General features: G+C 40.3%; 1 protein-coding gene across 2 annotated transcripts in view; it reads right to left on the bottom strand.

Moving 5' to 3' along the window:
- The window catches only part of GABRG3 (gamma-aminobutyric acid type A receptor subunit gamma3), a 388,122-nt gene that overhangs the window by 147,025 nt on the left and 226,592 nt on the right, over positions 1-14,505 (bottom strand). The window contains exon 1 of one of the 2 annotated variants that reach the window (XM_067029475.1): positions 11,435-11,482. The exons of the other annotated variant lie outside the window; for it this stretch is intronic. The gene's annotated coding sequence lies outside the window, so the exon portion shown is untranslated. Of the gene's footprint in view, positions 1-11,434; positions 11,483-14,505 lie in introns of those variants that run through there. 2 annotated transcript variants of the gene reach the window in all.

Below are 14,505 nucleotides of genomic sequence, written 5' to 3'. Positions count from 1 at the left end.
ACCTAAATGTCCATCAATAGAGGAATGAATAAAGAAGATGTGGTACATATATACTATGGAATAGTAGCCATAAAAAGGAACTTAATTGGGTCATTTGTAGAGACGTGGATGGACCTAGAGACTGTCATACAGAGTGAAGTAAGTCAGAAAGAGAACGAATATCGTATATTATTGCATACATGTGGAATCTAGAAAAATGGTACAGATGAACTTTTTGCAAAGCAGAAGTAGGGACACAGACATAGAGAATAAGTGTATGGATACCAAGGGGAAAGGGCGGGGTGGGAGGAATTGGGAGTTTGGGATTGACATATATACACTATTGATACAATGTATAAAATAGATAACTAATGAGAACCTACTGTATTAGCACAGGGAACTCTACTCGATGCTCTGTGGTGACCTAAATGGGAAGGAAATCCAAAAAAGAGGGAATATGTGTATATGTATTGCTGATTCACTTTGCTGTACAGTAGAAATGAACACAACATTGTAGAGCAACTATACTCCAATAAAAATTAATTTAAAAAAGAAAGCTGTGATCTCTGTAAAAAAATGAAATCACAGACTCTAAAAAACCCTGATTCAGGGACCAGCCTTGGTGCAGGATTCCCTTCCGGGGGTGGGGGGAGGATGGCCATGGTCTGCACCTCAGTGACCTCAGTGCCCGGCCCAGGTGTCTCCTGCTGTTGTTCCCAGGCTACCAGGGCTGCCAGCACCTTGCTCTCTGGGGACAAAGCTGCTGGAATCACACAGCTTGAGTGTTTCCTCCTAGATCAAAGGGAAAGTGAGTCCTAAGGAGTCTCAAACTGACCATTAAATATGAAACTGATATCATTCTTGGTTTTAACTAGTTCCCTGTCCCTAACCAACTTATAGGGGTCTAGGAAACCCAATCCTACAGTGTACTGAGAAAGCGCGGGCAACAATATTTTATGAAAGGCAATCCAGTTACAAGGTATTTAGCCTCCTCTCCTTCATGCAAGAAAAATACTCATCTCTCCATCACAGGGGGACAACCCACAGGCCTTTCTATTCATGGCATCCAGCTCAAAGCTCCAGCATTTTTTTGTAATGTGCAGGAGTCTCTCTGTCAAGACCCTGCTGCAGTTCTTCTCGATCCGGAGACTCCGAGCTAAGTTACTTGCCTTTTCTCCAACCCACTGGGTAACTGCAATAAATGTGGGAAGATGGCAGTAAATGTCCATGCCTGTGCCGTGAGGGCTGTCAGCTCTAGGAAGTGTCCGTGTTGGTCTCAGAGAGTGTCTCACCAATTCATTGTGCCAAGTGGCCTTGGGAATGAGCTTTCTTTTCTATTATCTTCCTTGGGCCATTCTGAAGTAGACACTGGAGAATATCCCTCCATAGGGGCTGAGCGGATTTCTTAGTCTGGCTCGTAGACATTTAATGGGTTGTTTTCGGTTGCAAACTTAGTTTGGGTTCATGTATTCAGGTTTGTGTGTTGGTGTCTATTTTGGCAGTGTGACTCTGCTGAGATCCAGGAGGCTTCTTCCAGCAGCTCGATGCTGCCAGCAGCACGAGTCCACAGCTGTGCCAGGGCCTTTTCTTGACACACTGTTATGTGTGTCCTGTTTCTTTGCCTCTCACCCATGCCTTTAATCTCTTCTTTTTCTCCAGCATTTCCTCTCTGCTCTGGGTACTTTCGGTGTAGGTGCTTTGGGCTGTCATGCTCCAGTGGGAGGACCACATCTGTAGTTCTTTCTCTGGGCCTCCATGCCCTGTTGGAAGGTTTACTGGGTGCCAGTTTTAGTAGTGAGTGCAACGGCCACACTCTTGATTCGATGATGGCAGCCGGATTATTGTAATCTGACTTTGTTCATCACGATGAGTCTAGATGTTATCCTTTCGAGTTTGGAATTGGGAATTCCTTTTCCCACCCATTTAATTCCCTGAATTTGTGAATTCCATTTAGTGTCTAATATTCCTGCTTACAAACAACCATTTATTTTTGGGGTAATCATCTTTTTCTCTTAATGCCTTGTCAAATGCAAACAATACCAAGAAAGATGTACCACTGAAAATTTGTTTTCCAATCTGTCTCCTGGTCACGAGATCAGTAGGAACTTCTAAGTTGCTGCCTATCAAAACCAAACATTATATCAGTGCCTAACACAGGTGCTGTCACCCCTAGAGATGGGCTCCCTTGTTACGCAGTCAGCTTTGGTTATTATGTCATCCATTCCTAGTACCAGTTTCTGATTCCATCGCGATGGGCTATGTTAAAAGATCACAAAAGACAATCCCACAATTTCAGTGTCCTGGAGCAACACACGTTCCTTCTCTTGCTCTGCAGTGTCCATAGCAGGTTGGTGGGCATAGCGCTGTGTCATCCTCATACTGGACTTGCTTCACTAAGTGTCTGACTCACCCACAAGTGAGGGGAGAGAGAGCTCAGAAGGGCCTTGCACCAGCCATTCGATGTTCAGGTCTGAACTGACACCCACTGCTTCTGTGGAAAGTACATGACCTGACCCATTACCAAGCCTCTGACACCCCAGTTGTCTCATATGTAAACTGGAACAATACCTCTAGAATATCTGTGAGGCTTCAAAAGGTTAATGTATGTAAAGTGTTTACTAAAGGGAGTGCAAAATGAAAAACATTTTCCTCTCACAATTTGCTGCCCACTGGTCTGTTGTGGCCCTGGCTGCCGTAGCAGCATGAGGTTCTACTTCTCCCAGTGGATTTAGCCTAAGAAGAAGCACCTTTCATTCCACTGTGATCAGTGACAACCGTCTCTACTCACCTCTGCTGCATCACTTAGAAAGGTCCTTTCTTTTTAGTGTAACATGCCATTTTTAAGTTCCTAATACACATTATTATCTGCCTTCAATTCTATTTAGAGGCTTTCAACACAAAGCTGGATCTGGCATTGTATTTGCTATTGTTGACATTCCCAAGCAAGCTATGGGACACCTGAATACAATCTACATGGCCCAACCACGCGGGGAATGCAGGTCAGCTGCCAGTCACCGTGTTTTACTTTGAGAGCCCATCTCCTATGGAACAGAGCACTCCAGCTAACAAGACTATTTCTTTACCTATCTTTCATTGCACAACAGTGGTTGCTGAATCTATCCATCAGTGATAGATTTCAGCTTTTTTTTTCCTCAAAAAAAAGTCCTTTGGCATGTAGTCACACTGAATCTCTTTGGATGAAAAGAGGTAATATAATTAAATGAAGATGGTTTGGAAATGCAACTGGCACTTGTCATTAAAAGCTAATGTCTAATAAACATTTGGGGGAAAACAAGCCCACAATGACTAACTAGTAAGCAAGCCTTAAGAATCAGACTGGAGGGAATTGAATTTTTTAGAAAGCAGTAACTATAATTAGAGCAAAAATGTAATTACGAGGCATCAAACAGGTAGTCTCAACATTTCTGAAAGAGAAAAAGCAAAGGCAGGGCAAGCTTTCAAAATGTATTTTTTATCCCAGAGGAACCAAAACATCTCCAGGATCCTGCAAGTATGGAAAGAAGCTGGAGCCGCTATGCCCAAGGCACGGGACTGGCACGTGCTGTGCTGAGCTCACTCAGAGACCCACAGCTGCTCCCACCAGACGGTTTTCTGTGTCTCTCTCTACTCCTCTCCTCCCCTTCAAGAGCTGTTATCCCAAATGCGGTGTTTATTCACACACTGAAAGATGGATACACTGCCACATTTCTGGGAATGGTTTCCCTTTAATGAGAGACAAAACCAACAAAATCCATGGAAATCAATCAAGAATGACAGTTCAGCGATGACCATGGTCAAGGCTCTAGCACGGGCATTTCTCCCTCTGCTCCCCCATCACACCGTGGAGCAATGCCATCTGTCTGGTGTATACGGAATAATGATAGAGACAGGATAGCTCAGCCATGTTCAGACTAGGCCACTGGAAACTGGTTTGGTTCAGTCCAATCTACACTCAAAGCTCCATTTTCTTACCTATTAAGTGGGTGAGACCTCACAGGGCTGCCATGAGAAAAGAAGATAAAGTTCCAGTGAACTAGACACAAATGGGATAAGTATGGTTTCTTACCACAGTTGTTTCAACGATCCCATTCTACAAGTTGTGTTTAACAGGTAAACCTTAGTTTTACCACAACCAAAACTATATCATTAGAAGTCTTCGACCTGGAAGTTTATTCCCAGGCCCTAAAAAGATACAAACACTGGCCATTCCACTATGATTTTATGAGTCAAACTGCTCTAAGTTTCCTCCTCACTGCTGCCCTCCAAATAACCCAGAAAATCCAGATTTAATTCAATCTATATTTTAATTTGCACACTAAAACATAAGCTTCCCAGGCAGGTCTATGCTAGCTGAAAGGGATCCAGCCAAGTGGGTGTTAAGCAAACATCTGGTGGATGGATGGATGGATAGATGGATGGATGGATGGATTGTAACCCCTTCAGTGATCTCAGTCACTCCACAGTGACCTTGCCTTCCTCTTATTCCTACATTCACTCTTTTGAGTCCTGTTCAAACTCAAGTTATCGTTTTTGTGGATGTATTTTTCCCCAACCAGACACTAAGCTATTTGAAAGCAGAGGTTGGATATAAGTTATCTTTATTTCTCCCACCGTACTAATCATTCAGAACTACATGGATGGTGTTTAATAAATAATTGTTGTCTCACTGTAGGTTATGGCAAAGAAAATGTGCCAAGATGTTCAACCAGGCAAAAAATATTTGACATGTAAAAGGATGAAAATCCACCTTTTTTCATGAACGCTTTAGCATACCTATTTTATTCATTTAGACTATTCCAACTCTTAATAAAAGCTTCACTCACAAAGAAACACATAGGAAAATTTCATAGATGCCTTATTAGACAAAATCAACATGTGGTGTTAAGATGGTTCTTAGAATTTTGGAAGGTAGAGAGAAAGGAAATCTAAGTTATCGCTGTGAGCCAGGCCCATCTGTGTCCAACATCTTATTAGAATTGGGCTAGACTGACATTTGGGACCACTCTGACATTACTGAAACAATACCCCAGTTTTCTTTCAGTGTTAAACATAATCTTCCAAATACCAAAATGAATTATAAAGGGGGATGAATGAAACTACTTAGGTGCAGAATGTATAGTGCTTCACTGAGCTTCAAGCATAATCATAAGCTTATTATCTATTTTGTTTGACTCTATATCTCTTGCTAGTCACCTCTTAGCACCTAGACTTATCGGCACTGTTGATGTAGGGCTGGGGAACCAGGCCAGTGGTATGTGCAATGGAGCCTTCTCCAGGGCACAGGTTGTCTGTACCTACACATGGTAGCAGTGGGTTACTTTGAAATGATGCTGCTTTGGCTTTCTCTTCCTTTCACTATCCATTTTTATTTTTTATTTATTTATTTTTTTACCAAATTCAGAGCAGGGCCATACAAATAAGTTAATTCCTCTACAAACTCAATAGTAATTCCTTAAAAATGCAGACACTGGGTTTGAATCCACTTCTAGCTGTGGGACTTTGAACAAGGTACCTTTCTGTACCTCAGTTTCTTCATGTGGGAAAGAAGATAATAACAATATGTCTTATTTCACAGTGTTGTTCTAATAATCATATAGAGTACTGTATATGAAGCACTTAGTACAGTGTCTGGCACATAAACGTTTGTATCTAAATTATTTAGCCAAAGCAGATATTATATGTACCATGAACCTGAGTTCTTACCCCGCCTCAATTATTTTCTAGTTTTGGTGACCTTGGGAAAATTATATAACTTTTCTAAGTAAAATACTTAGAATAGTAGGCAACACAGAATTTACCCCAGTGCCCAGTATTACTGTGGTGGTGGAAGGCTGGGCAGCTGAATGCTGGAGCTTCTACAGAAGACTCTCTTAGTCACATTGGCTGCAGAGCCTTGGGATCCCTGTAGCTGTCAATTGAATAAATTGGGTACCAGCTGCTCAAAGGAAAACTAGAGATGATGGAACAAGGATAGGTATTACCAAACTGAAACTGAGCTAGTCTCTAAGATTCTGACTCCCTGAAGATGTGAGATGAAAATCTGAGTCCTCTCCAAAGGCAAAGGCATTGGTAGTCTATGACTATCTGCTTTAAAGCATTCATAAATTCTCAAACACTAAACCAAAATGCAAGCTCCATTTTACTGCTGAGAAAGTTAAAAAGCTTCCACAATAAGTAGATATTTAATTCCTTATATAATTAACATCATAGAGCTGATGTTTGCAGTGTACCAGAGCCATAAGACACTCTGTAAGAATGCCATCCTCTTGTTGCTTATAAGAATTGGACCAAGTAGACACAATAAATAAGGCAAGGGAGATTGGTTCAAGATGGAGTAGAATGACCTGCACTCACTCCCTGTTGCAAGAGCACTGAAATCACAACTTACTGCTGAACAATTATCAACAAGAAGACACTGAAATTCACCAAAAATTATACCCCACATCCAAAGACAAAGGGGTAGCCACAATGAGACGGCAGGAGGGGAGCAATCACAATAAAATAAAATCCCATAACTGCTGGGTGGGTAACTCACAAACTGGAGAACAGTTATACAACAGAAGTCCACCCACTAGTGTGAGGGTTCTGAGCCCCACATCAGGCTTCTCAACCTGGGGGACCAGCAACATGAGGAAGGATTCCCAGAGAAGCAGACTTTGAAAGCTAGCGGGATTTCATTGCAGGTCTTTGACAGGACTGGGGCACACACAAAGTAATGTGCACATCAAGACCCAGGGGGAAGGAGCAGTGACCCCATAGGAGACTAAACCAGACATACCTGCTAGTGTTGGAAGGTCTCCTGCAGAAGCAGGGTGTGGCTGTGTCTCACATGGAGACAAGGACACTGGCAGCAAAAGTTCTGGGAAGAACTCCTTGGTGTGAGCCTTCCCGGAATCGGCCGTTAGCCCCACCAAAGAGACTATAGGCTCCAGTGCTGGCTCACCTCAGACGAAACAAGCAACAGGGAGGGAACTCAGCCCCAGCCATCTACAGACAAGTAGATTAAAGTTTTATTGAGCTCTGCCTACCAGAGAAACTCTCAACTCTACCCACCACCAGTCACTCCCATCAGGAAGCTTGCACAAACCTTAGATAGCCTCCTCCACCATAGAGCAGACAGCAGAAGCAAGAAGAACTACAGTCCTGCAGCCTGGGAAAGAAAACAACATTCACAGAAAGATAGACAAAATGAAAGGCAGAGGACTATGTACCAGATGAAGGAACAAGATAAAACCCCAGAAAAACAACTAAATGAAATGGCGATAAGCAACCTTCCAGAAAAAGAATTCACAATAATGATAGTGAAGATGATCCAGGACCTCGGAAAAAGAATGGAGGCAAAGATTGAGAAGATGCAAGAAATGTTAACAAAGACCTAGAAGAGGGATATCCCTGGTGGTGCAGTGGTTGAGAGTCCACCTGCCGATGCAGGGGACACGGGTTCATGCCCTGGTCCGGGAGGATCCCATGTGCCACGGCGCCGCTAGGCCTGTGAGCCATGGCTGCTGAGTTTGCACTTCCAGAGCCTGTGCTCCACAACCGGAGAGGCCGCAATGGGAGAGTCTTCCATGCTGCAAAAAAAAAAAAAAAAAAAAAAAAACCTAGAATAATTAAAGAACAACCAAACAGAGATGAACAATACAATACTGAAATGAACAAACAATACTGAAATGAAAACTACACTAGAAGGAATCAATAGCAGAATAACTGAGGCAGAAGAACGGATAAGTGACCTGGAAGCCAGAAAGGTGGAAATCACTTCCGTGGAACAGAATAAAGAAAAAAGAATGAAAACAAACGAAGACAGCCTAAGAGACCTCTGGAACAATATTAAATGCAACAACCTGCGCATTGTAGGGGTCCCAGAAGGAGAAGGGAGAGAGAAAGGACCTCAGAAAATATTTGAAGATCTTATAGTTGAAAAGTTCCCTAACATGGGAAAGGAAATAGCCACCTAAGTCCAGGAAGCACAGAGAATTCCAGGCAGGAAAAACCCAAGGAGAACAATGCTGAGACACATAGTAATCAAACTGATAAAAATTAAAAACAAAGAAAAATTATTAAAAGCAACAAGGGAAAAACAACAAATAACATACAAGGGAACCACCATAAGGATAACAGCTGATGTCTCAGCAGAAACTCTATAGGCCAGAAGGGAGTGGCATGATATATTTAAAGTGATGAAAGGGGAGAACCTACAACCAAGATTACTCTACCTGGCAAGGATCTCATTCAGATCTGACAGAGAAATCAAAAGCTTTACAGACAAACAAAAGCTAAGAGAATACAGCACCACCAAACCGGCTCTACAACGAATGCTAAAGGGACTTCTATATGTGGGAAAAACAAGAAAAGAAAAGGACCTACAAAAACAAACCCAAAACCAGGCAGTGGTAACAGGAACATATATATCGTTAATTACCTTAAATATGAATGGATTAATCGCTGCAACCAAAACACATGCTGACTGAATGGACACAAAAACAAGACCCATATATATGCTGTCTACAAGAGACCCACTTCAGATCTAGAGACACATACGGATTGAAAGTGTGGGGATGGAAACAGATATTCCATGCAAATGGAATTCAAAAGAAAGCTGGAGTAGCAATTCTCATATTAGACAAGATAGACTTTAAAATAGACTATTGCAAGAGCAAAGAGCAACACTACATAATGATCAAGGGATCAATCCAAGAAGATATAATAATTATAAATACATATGCACCCGACATAGGAGCACCTCAATACATAAAACAAATGCTAACAGCTATAAAAGAGGAAATAAACAGTAACACAATAATAGTGGGGGACTTTAACACCTCTCTTACACCAATGTACAGATCATCCAGACAGAAAATTAATAAGGAAGCAAAAGCTTTAAATGACACAACAGACGAGATAGATATAATTGATATTTATAAGACATTCCATTCAAAAACAGCAGATTACACTTTCTTCTCAAGTGTACATGGAACATACTCCAGGACAGATCACATCTTGGGTCACAAATCAAGCCTCAGTGAATTTAAGAAAGTTGAAATCATACATACCATCTTTTCTGACCACAATGCTATGAGATTAGAAATAAATTACAGGGAAAAAACTGTAAAAAACACAAACACATGGAGCCTAAACTATACGTTATTAAATAACCAAGAGATCACTGAAGAAATCAGAGGAAATCAAAAAATACCTAGAGAGAAATGACAATGAAAACACAGTGATCCAAAACCTATGGGATGCATCAAAAGCAGTTCTAAGAGCAATACAATCCTACCTCAAGAAACAAGAAAAATCTCAAATAAACAATCTAACTTTAAACCTAAAAGAACTAGAGAAAGAAGGACAAACAAAACCCTAAGTTAAGAGAAGGAAAGAAATCATAAGGGTCAGAGCAGAAATAAATGAAATAGAAACAAAGAGAACATTAGCAAAGATCAATAAAACTAAAATCTGGTTCATAGAAAAGATAAACAAAATGGATAAACATTTAGCCAGAATCATCAAGAAAAAGAGGGAGAGGACTCAAATCTGTAAAATTAAAAATGAAAAAGGAGAAGTTACAACAGACAGCACAAAAATACAAAGCATCCTAAGAGAACACTACAAGAAACTTTATGCCAATAAAATGGACAACCTGGAAGAAATGGACAACTCATACAAAGGTATAACCTTCAAAGAATGAACCAGGAAGATACAGAAAATATGTACAGACCAATCACAAGTAATGAAATTGAAACTGTGATTTAAAACCTCCAAACAAACAAAAGTCCAGGACCTGATGGCTTCACAGGTGAATTGTATCAAACATTTAGAGAAGAAGTAACACCCATCCTTCTCAAACTCTTCCAAAAAATTGCAGAGGAAGGTATACTCCCAAACGCATTCTATGAGGCCACCATCACCCTGATACCAAAACCAGACAAACATATTATTTAAAAAAGAAAATTATATACCAATACCACTGATGAATACAGAGGCAAAAATCCTCAGCAAAATACTAGCAAACAGAGACCAACAACACAATAAAAGAATCGTACACCATGATCAAGTGGGATTTATCCCAGGGGTGCAAGGATTCTTCAATACATGCATATCAATAAATGTGATACACCATATTAATAAATTAAAGTATAAAAACTATATGATCATCTCAATAGATGCAGAAAAAGGTTTGACAAAATTCAACACTTATTTATGATAAAAACTCTCCAGAAAGTGGGCATAGAGGGAACCTACCTCAACATATTAAAAGTCATGTACAACAAACCCACAGCAAACATTATTCTCAATGGTGAAAAACTGAAATCATTTCCTCTAAGATCAGGAAGAAGAAGGATATCCACTCTCACCACTAATTATTCAACATAGTTTTGGAAGTCCTAGACACAGCAATCAGAGAAGAAAAAGAAATAAAAGTAATCCAAATTGGAAAAGAATTAAAACCGTCACTGTTTACAGATGACATGACTATACATAGAGAATCTTAAGGTTGCCAACAGAAAACTGCTAGAGCTAATCAATGAATTTGGTAAAGTCTCAGGATACAAAATTAATATACAGAAATCTGATGCATTTCTATATGCTAACAATGAAATGTCAGAAAGAGAAATTAAGGAAACAGCCCCACTTACTGTCACATAAAAGATAATAACATACCTAGGCATAAACCTACCTAAGAAGGTAAAAAACCTGTAATCAGAAAACTACAAGACACTACAAAACTACAAGATGAAAAATCAAACTACAAAACTACAAGATGAAAGAAATCAAAGATGACAGAAACAAATGGAGAGATATCCTATGTTCATGGATTGGAAGAATCAGTTTTGTGAAAATGACTATGATACCCAAAGCAATCTACTGATTAATGCAATTCCTATCAAATGACTGATGGCATTTTTTTTTTTTACAGAACTAGAAGAGAAGCCACCGAAATGAGAAATCTGCACAGCAACGAAGAGTAGCCCCCATTCTCTGCAACTAGAGAAAATCTGCACATAGCAACAAAGACCCAATGCAGCCATAAATAAATAAATAAAATAGATAACAAAACAAAGAAGTTAGAGATTTTAAGAAGTTTCTTACAAGTCAACATTCTGACAACAACAAAAATTGGTTTCAGGATTTGGTCTCAGCAAAGAGATTTATTTAGCAGTTACAACCAGCAGTCTGGCCAGAGTTTTTGAGTTGTGAGAGCCATTCCAGAGATTTCTTTTAGAAGAACAGTCACCGCTGGCAGCACATTTCTTACCTTTAGAAAGCCATCTCACTTCTGTGTATAAGAGAAGACGTGTGCTCTGCATCTACCTCCTCACAGAGTTGTACGAACAGATGTGAGTTAAGAGCATGTACTTTAATGTGGTTGATAATTTTAATCACATCCTGCAAAATTTTGCTAAGTTCAAGTGACATTTTGCGGCTAGCCAGTATTTCTGTATGGATGACTCACATTCAGATGTGACCTCTTTGACCCGAGCAGTGAAACCACAAAGTCATCCAGTCATGACAGCCGCTCCATCCATGTATATACCGATACAAAATGACCAATACAGTTTTCCTGATATGTAATCATTCAGACTTGAATAGTTCTGCAGCTGTGGTTTTGGTTGGCAACAAAAGTGCACATAACATATCCTCCTGCACATCCTCCTGAAAAATATATCGCACAAAAATAAGCATTGTTGCCTTGTTATCAACATCGGTAGACTTAACCTGGATTGCATATCATGGTGACTCATTAATCCTCTTTAACAATTGTGCCTCAATATCCTCTACTATTTCATCAATTCATCTAGTTATGGTGTTAGCCAAAAGAGGAACACGTGCCACTTTTTGAACTGCAGCCTCTCCTAAAAGTTCATGACAAATGTACTTAACAGCAGGCAGGATCAACTCTTTACCAGTATTAAAGAGCTTCTTACCTTTAGCATGTTGTGGCCTTCAATAATTGCTTCTGTTCTTCGAGTTCAGGTTTTTTTCTTTTGAAAAACTCCAAAGTGTAGTCTTTTAATGCAGGGTGTTTGGTCTCCATATGACAAAGCAGTTTTGAAGGTCTCATGGCTTCATTGGATAGCCAGTCGCCACATATTATACAAAGCGGGCTTGGAGTATGTGAATCATCTGTTACAACGAACCCGTAGTTTAAGTAGTACTCGATATTTTCTTTCAACTGCAGTTTTCTTTTCGTTGGCAGTCTTAGAGTCTTCTGCTGTCTCATCATTGGGTCTCTCCCCCTTTTCAAAGAAATTTTCCGGAAACATTTGTTTTTTACTTATTTTGGCTAGGATTAGCTTGTGGGCTACCAAAATTGTGACTGAGACAAGTGCACAGTGTGGGAAAGAGGCAAGGACAGAAGTGGTAAATAAAATAATGGGCGGGCCATTCACCGACTAAAATAAGTGTCAGATTCTGACTTAAAGCCTGCCACCAGATGCAGCTGTACAGTTACATCAACTCACTTGTCACTATAAAGCCTGCTGCCAGATGAAGCTTAATTGTCACTTGCCACTCACTAATAGGGTTTTGATATGAGTCTGCAAGCAATTGATTTATTATGGTCTCTGTGCAGTCAAACCTTTCTGCTAATGATAATCTGTATTTTCAGCTGCTCCCCAGTGCTAGCATCACCACCTCAGCTCTACCTCAGATCATCAGGCATAAGATTTTCATAAGGAGTGCACAACCTAGATCCCTCGCATGTGCAGTTCACAGTAGGGCTCACGCTCCTATGAGAATCTAATGTCACTGCTGATCTGACAGGAGGTGGAGCTCAGGCAGTAAGGCGAGTGATGGGGAGTGGCTGTAAATATAGATGAAGCTTCACTGCTCACTTTCTGCTCACCTCCTGCTGTGTGGCCCAGTCCCTAACAGGCCACAGACCACTATCAGTCCATGGCTCAGGGGTTGATGACCCCTGTCCTCCATGATGCCCACCTCCTGGTGTTCACATTTTTGTTTAATCTCCTCTTTTTGAGTGTGAGCAGAACCTGTGACTTGCTTATAACCAAGAAAACATGGAGAGGTGATAGGGCATCATTCCCACAACTCTGTAACATTATATAAGAGTCAAGAGATGCTCATTGAGAATGGATGAAGTAAGCAGCCAAGTAGAGACAGCCCATATGCCAAGGCACTAAATGTTCCCCTAGGGTGGTCTCCAGGAACTGAGGGTGAGCTCTAGGAGCTGTGGCTCCCCTGGGGTGGTATCCAGGAGCTGAGGGTGGCCTTTAGGAGCTGTAAGCAGTTTATAGCGGACATTCACCAGGAATCCAAGGCCTTCAGTCCTACAAGCACATGGATATGAACTCTATAAACAACACGAGTGATCTAGAAGCGGATTCTTATCCAGCTGATCCTCCAGATGAGAAGACAGTCAGAAGACACTTGGATTGCAGACTTGTTAAACCTGCAGAGGACCCAGTTAAGCCTTATCTAGACTTCTGACCCACATAAACGATGAAATAATAAAAGTGTGCTTTTTTTAAAGCCATAGTTTGTGCTCGTTTGCTACATAGCAGTATGTAACTAATTAATAACACACTATGTAAAAGGAATAAATCACATCTGAAGGACATATTTAAAGGACGTATTTTGGACATATTTTACCATGGACAACTAATAACATCTGTATTTTATTAAACCTGGCATCAATATTTGCCAAAATTATAAGATTATCGAGGCTGAGAGTTCAAGCATCTAGAGGACACGTATGAACCTTAAGTGTCATCATACTACATGCAGGATTTTTTTCTACTTCATTTCCTCATTAGTCAATCAGGACAATGATTGAGACATAAACCCGGATTTTACTTTCACAAAGTCTTGTGATCATTTTTACTGAAACTGTGGCCTAGATAATAACACAATTAGCTTTAGAGGTGGATTCTTTAGGGATTGGGTAACTCGCCAAAAGACATTTAGGGCAAAACTAGATGCACAATAAGTATATATTAAATGAATACACGAATGACATTTAAATATCAGATGCTACCCTGGCATACCTCAAGTGCCAGCGCTTGTGCTGTTCTTCTACTACATCAGAACTAGTAACTAAAAACAAAAGAGGGTCTGGATACCAAATTTATGAGTGACATAGTTCTTTGAAGAAAGTAAGTTGAAAAATAGAACAATATAGACTCAAAAGTTCAGAATAATGCACTAAGTTTAATGAAATATAAATTAAAATCTCTCAATTTAGGCTGAAAAGCATAAACTACACACAGATAAAATGGGTTATATATGGTAGCATAAGTGGAAAGGCTTAGTTCTTGGGCTACATGCCCATTCTTTGTGAACTGAAAGAAATATCACATTAGTTAATGCCACTATTGTTACTGCATTTATTGTATAATAAACATACACATGAGTCAGGCCACTGGCATTTCCTTCCATCTCAATTCCAGGCCTTGGAGAACCACGTTTAATTTTGAGAAGTATCACCAACGAGAGACCATTTAGAGGAGTCAAACCAGCACAGTGTCATGGAGTCTGGTACATCGTTGACATTCAATAAATGTCTAC

The sequence above is a fragment of the Kogia breviceps genome, chromosome 3, assembly GCF_026419965.1.
Source record: "Kogia breviceps isolate mKogBre1 chromosome 3, mKogBre1 haplotype 1, whole genome shotgun sequence".
NCBI classification, from domain to species: Eukaryota; Metazoa; Chordata; class Mammalia; order Artiodactyla; family Physeteridae; genus Kogia; species Kogia breviceps.
This window is presented reverse-complemented; position numbering and strand designations above follow the sequence as displayed.